This window comes from Crocodylus porosus, unplaced genomic scaffold, assembly GCF_001723895.1.
Source record: "Crocodylus porosus isolate Cpor-Errol unplaced genomic scaffold, CroPor_comp1, whole genome shotgun sequence".
Classification (NCBI taxonomy): Eukaryota; Metazoa; Chordata; order Crocodylia; family Crocodylidae; genus Crocodylus; species Crocodylus porosus.
Window position 1 is genome coordinate 32,324,357 of NW_017728918.1, and position 5,983 is coordinate 32,330,339.

A 5,983-nucleotide genomic window follows, 5' to 3' on the forward strand; every position below is an offset into this window, starting at 1 on the left:
AGTACTGCGTCCAGTTCTGGGCGCCGCACTTCAAGAGGGATGTGGACAACATGGAGAGGGTCCAGAGGAGGGCCACTCACATGATCGGGGGAAGCACGGCAGGCCCTATGAGTGGAGGCTATAGGACTTGAACCTATTCAGCCTCCACAAGAGAAGGCTGAGAAGGGATCTGGTGGCCATCTATAAACTGGCCAAGGGGGACCAGCAGACTATGGGAGAGTCCCTGTTCCCCTGAGCACTACCGGGAGTAACGAGGAACAATGGCCATAAGTTGACCAAGAGTAGATTCTGGCTAGATATCAGGAGGCACTACTTCACAGTCAGGGCGGTTAGGATCTGGAACCAACTTCCAAGGGAAGTGGTGCTCGTTCCTACCCTGGGGGGGGGTCTTCAAAAAGAGGCTAGACAATCACCTAGCCTGGTTTGACCCCAGCATTTTTTCCTGCCCAGGGCGGGGTGTCAGACTTGATGATCTGTTCAGGTCCCTTCCAACTCTACCTACAATGAAACCATGAATCCTGGTCCCCTGAGGTACCAGTGGTCTAGGCTTGGGTGTGGGGCCCTTGCTTTTCCCACTCCCAGCTGTGGAGGAGGCTGAAGAGGAGGCCTTCCCACTGTCCTTGCCCTTTGTCCCTGATGGTGGGGGAGGGGGCTTGGGGACTGGCCAGGGGAGATGCCCTGGCCCTGTTGGCTTCCTGCTGGAGTCCCTCCTGCCCCTGTAGTGGAGATTTCAGACTTCTCTACTCCCAGAGGAGGTTGGTCAGATTCTGCCTCTGGGGTGGTGATTGCAGGGGCATGCATCCCCTTGGGTGCTTGGCTGGGATCTGCCCCCATTGTGGGGGCTGCAGGAAGCTCTGTGGGTGCATCTGCCTCCACAGAAGTTTCTTGCCCTGTTATTGTTTCTCATGAGGGTGAGGAAAACATTAAAGAAAACCAAAATATACAGTGGGGCTGGTGAATCTAATAGGGGCAGGCTGGGGGAAATGGGCAGAGGGGGCTGAAGCTCACTGAGCTACAGCCCCAGAGGGGAAAAAAACCCCAGGAGGGCTATGCTTGGGGAATGTGGGGGAGGGGAAGATGCACACATAAGACCTGGGGAGACTTGAGCTGGCTTACTCAGCCACACAAGAAACATCAGGGCAGGGGGAGTGGACCACAGGACTTAACACACAAGGGCACAAACACACAGGGAAGGCTGCTGAGACAGATGTAAAAGAGCCAGGCAGTGCAGGCTCCCTCCCAAGGCTGTTCCGCAACTGCGGTTTGGTGGTGGGCTGGACAGCAGGCCAGAACAGGGGTGCAGAAGCTGGGGTGCAGTGCTGGGGTGTGGTGTGGTGCGGTGGGCCCCTCTGTGAGGGGGGCAGCAGCATGCAGAAGAGGACCCTACCATAGTGAGGGGTAGCAACAGCAGCAGCAGCAGCCCAAGGCAGGAAGGGGTGGGGCCAACTTACCCCCAAAAGCTCTGAGAACAAGCCAGCAGCTTGCAGTAGCCAGAAGCAGGAAGGGGCCTGGCTGTCTCCTCCCCAGGAGGTCCTGAGGCCAAGCTTACAGCATTAGCAGCAACAGGAACAGCCTGGGACAGGGAGGGGCATAGCCAACTTTCTCCCACAGGCTCTTCCCCCAGAAGCTCCTGTCTATTTGTATCTTCCAGAGATCATGGGTCTTAAGGCCCATCTAGTTAACTAATAGCCCCCACTGTGTGGAGCCAAAGTCTGAAAGATTCAACTGATTTTTGTTTTTGTTTGGTGGGACAACTAAGGAAGAAAAGGGTAGGAGTGACATGGGGGTCAAAGGTTTAAAATGTGAAAAGAAGTTCTCCAGAGGGCAACACCAAGTAGAGCTCCCCAGGCCACACCTACAGGTCCTCAAAGGCATCCAAGGAGCTGGTGGATGCTGCCCATTGGTGCTTTGCCCAGAAACGTGCATGGACAAGTGAGAGAAAAGTGGTCCTGCAGTCTCTGGGAACCTTCCTGGCCAGAGCCTCCTTCATGGTCAAGTACAGGGCCCACTTGGCCAGGGCTAGGAAGAGGCTGACCAGGAGGTCCTGGGACTTGGTGGGGCCGTGGATGGGGTGCCCAAAAACAAAAAGGTGAGGGGTGAAGTTCAACCAGGAGGAGGTTCTGGAGGGTGGAGGTGGAGGGGCTGCAGCCTGGTGCACTCAAGGGTCATGTGCACCAGGTTCTTCCTCTGCCCACAGAAGGGGCAGAAGACTGGGGTTTCCGTGAAGCTCGCCAACATACAGCTGAGGTTCCCAGTGGCTTATGGAATGAGGGTGGAGTACAGACTCAGCCACTAGGGTGCCCCAGCCATGCCCTCACCGAGCAGGTCCTGCCACTTGATGTCTGGGTGGGATGCGAGGGTGGCATGAAGAGGTGGCAGTAATGGATGGTGGAGAAACGGACTGGTCTGATGTCCTCCAGTTAGCTCACATGGTGGAGTGGGGGAGTTCCGTGAGGCTGGGCAAGGCTAGGCCCCATGACAAACTCCGGTGGGCTGGAGAACATGGCGGGGGGGGGGGGGGGGGGGGGGGCAAGGACCGCCACCATGCAGGACCTGGTCAACAAAGACAAGCACATTGGGAGGTAGGGTAGATTTCACCTCCTGGACCAGATGGCAGGTTGCACTTGTTGCGGGTAGACCCATGCGCTGTGCCAATGCAGTGCGGTTCAACCACTCCCATGTATTGTAGTCCAGGAGGTCTCTAATATGGGTGACAGCAGCCAGGATCAAACTCTGTTGCAACCAGGGTGCCTCTGCCTTCAGCACCTCTAGTGGGGGTTCTGGAGGAGGGGCTTGACAAGCAGGTCAGCACCCTGGACGACTGTTGTGGGGGACCTGGAGACAGAGACCAGCCTACAGGCCCAGAGGAGGTCCTCGTAGAAATCTGCAGGTCCTGCAGGGAGAAGCCCCACAGGGCGTGGAGCTGCCAGTAATATCAGGGCCCCCAGAAGTGGTGGAGGAAAGTGTGCCTCAGGTAGCCCCATGCCACATGGCCCCCAGAAGCTCCTGAGAGCAATAGCCCTGAGCTGCTCACCAGCACAGGAGCTGGCCTCAACCTCTAGCTCCCCCTGGATGAAAAACTGGGAGGAGCTGGGCAGGGTTAATTTGCCCCAAGTGACATAATTTGTTCCACACCAAAATGTATGTTCAGGCATGTGTGCTGAGGCACAAATTGACACAAATCTGTGCCACTGCTATTTGAGTCACTGCAAGCACATGTGCCTACATGTGTAGATGCACCTTTAATATGTATTAGCCTATTTTAATGTGGATTAACTAAATAGCATGGGTTTTTTAGGGCATCTATATATATGTGCTGCAGAGGTGGGGGTGCTCTGATTAGAGCAGCTCTGAGAACCACTCTAACTAAAGCACCTGGAATATCTCATGTATCAGCATCCCTGCACTTCAAAATGTTAGTGGGGGGTGCTTTATCTAAAGCTTGTCAAATGAGCTTTAGTTAAAGTACCCCAATGACATTTTGAAGTGCAGGGATGCCAATACATGAGATATGGAGGTTACCACATTCCGGCAGTATCCAGATTAATCAAGTCTCCAGTGTGCTCCACTGTGCTGTAATCACAATGCGTTGGAGCAGCCTCCGCGCTGATGTATAGGTACCTTTACTGATACTTTAATACACATTAAAATAGGCTAATGCATATTAAAATACATGTGTAGATGTGCCCACTGGCAAGAAAATATCAATTATCCCAACAACCTGTAATAGAATTGGAAAACATATAACTCTATCATGTCACAGTTGGCTTGATATGCTCTAGGTGTTTGAACAGTGGCAACATATAATAAGAAGTATAGCCATATTAATCACTAATTTCTACCATAAATGCAGTTGTGTCTATATGTGCATTTTAATGTGCATTGGCCTATTTTAATGTGCATTAAAGCATCACTAAATAAAGTGCTATTTAGTTAATATTTATTAAAATAGGCTAATGCATGTGTGCATTAAGACAAGCTAATGCACATTTTCCTGGTACCTCACAATGGAAGGCATTTGTATACATACTTTTTCATCCTGCAATGCTCCAGAAATATGCCTCTTCAGAGCAGACTCAATTAACTGCTGTGTGCTGCGCCGCATACAGTTGTATATGTGGCAAAATGTGCGTCAACATGCAGAAAACGGTGGTGGTGCACTTTTGAACTGAAGCCATTTGCTCAGCACTGATGTGCATTACAACTGCATGAGTTGCAGAGCTGGATGCTTTTCAAAGCATCTGGCGCTGTGGCACTGCATGTATGAAATGCCTGGAGGAACTAGATTTAATGCTTATTAACTAAAGCATGTTAATGTATGTGTAGACATGCCTGATATGTGTTTTTTGTAACTAAGTGTACACTCCAGAATTACCCCTAAGTAGACTGGGTATTTCTGATGTTTGAGATTCTGGTCATCCCAGGTGACATTCAGGTGTCTTTCCACATCCCGCTTTCTCAGACGAAAACCAAGGTCAACATATGAAACAATATTCTGTGTAAGCTCGCAAATTCCAAGTGGGGAGCACATCCATTCACCCAAAACACTACTGTCTTAGCACTTTATTTTTCTGTGGCTGAATATGACTGCACCACTTGGGGACACTCAAGTCACAGTAAACATATTGACACCACCCTAAATGATACATGCAGAATTATAACAGACTGTCTAAAACCCACCCCTGTTCCCTGTCTATATGGACTATCTGGCATAGCGCCCCCTTACATCAGGCGAAAAGTAGCAGGCAGCATTGACCAGCAGGTGCAAGAGTCAGAGGACTGCCAACTGCTATATGGATCTCTCACTGAGAAATAGTTTTTTGTCTTCTAACATACCATTGACTGTATCACCAGAATCAGGCAGAACTACCCTCTGGCAAAAACAATGGGAGAAACTCAGCAGCAAAGCTGTTGAATGGAGCTGGCGAGGAATTACTCCCAGGAAGGAGTTAGCACCTGGCTCCAATTACAAATGACACACATGGTGGAGCCTGAACAGACTGAGAGTAGGTCTCAGCAGATGCATCTTTCTCATGAAATCATGGAGCTTCTACACAACCAACCAATGTGTTTGTCAAGAGAAGAAAATCATGGATCATCTCCTGAGATGCTCAGTAGCACCCCATTGTACCCCACAAGATTTGGCAACACCAACACCAGAAACAGTAGCTTGTGCAGAATATTGGGAGCAGACTATGTAAAAAGGTTGGACTGGAGATATGGTGAAGAGGACAACTTGGATGTAACTTAGATGTATTCCAAATCTGAAATTTGGAAGAATTATCCTGTTCAGAAGACTTAACTTGATGAGAATTTTCTTTGTGTATGTGTTAACCAAAACGTTGTATAGATTTCAGTGTCTAATTCTGTGTTGCGGGAGAATCTAGTTAAAAGCTTTTTTCATGCATGGAATGAGTGGCTGTGCCTTCTAGAAAGTTATTGCTGCTCCATGTCTGAACTGAATAAAAAGGGACACAATAAAATGTTCACAACAATCAGACCTGTCTGCTCTTTTCTGAAACACAGAGTAGGGAAATTCGTTTTCAGTTGGTGGGAAATATGTTGTTTAGTTTGTTCAGATAAATCTTAAATGACCAGGGGACAGGTTAAGATCTTATCACCTAAATTATCATGCTAGTGAAAGAGGTTACATGAGCAGCTGACTTACATGTTTATTGAGTCCAGTTCTGGATCCCAGGGCGTTATCTCAGGAGTGGAGTGCACTGGTAATTTCCCCTAGGAGAGGACAGAATTAGCCATTGGCACATCTACAACTGATTTTTTAGACAAAATTGATAGTCCAGGCAGATCTTGATTGGTAGCAACCCTTCTGCTATTGTTATACAGAAATACCTGTAAGGCAACAGCCCTAGACTTTAGGAGGGCTGACTTCAACAAGCTAAGGAGGATCGTTGGGGAAGCGCTGAGGACCCAGAGGGGAAGGGAATCCTCCATGCCCAAAGGGAGGTAATCCCAACAAGGG

General features: G+C 49.5%; 1 long non-coding RNA gene across 1 annotated transcript in view; it reads right to left on the reverse strand.

Moving 5' to 3' along the window:
* Positions 1–2,567: 2,567 nt before the first annotated feature.
* Positions 2,568–5,983, reverse strand: part of LOC109312201 — a 16,793-nt gene continuing 13,377 nt past the window's right edge. The window contains exon 3 of the long non-coding RNA XR_002101734.1: positions 2,568–2,646. This is a non-coding gene — a long non-coding RNA (uncharacterized LOC109312201). The remainder of the gene's footprint in view (positions 2,647–5,983) is intronic.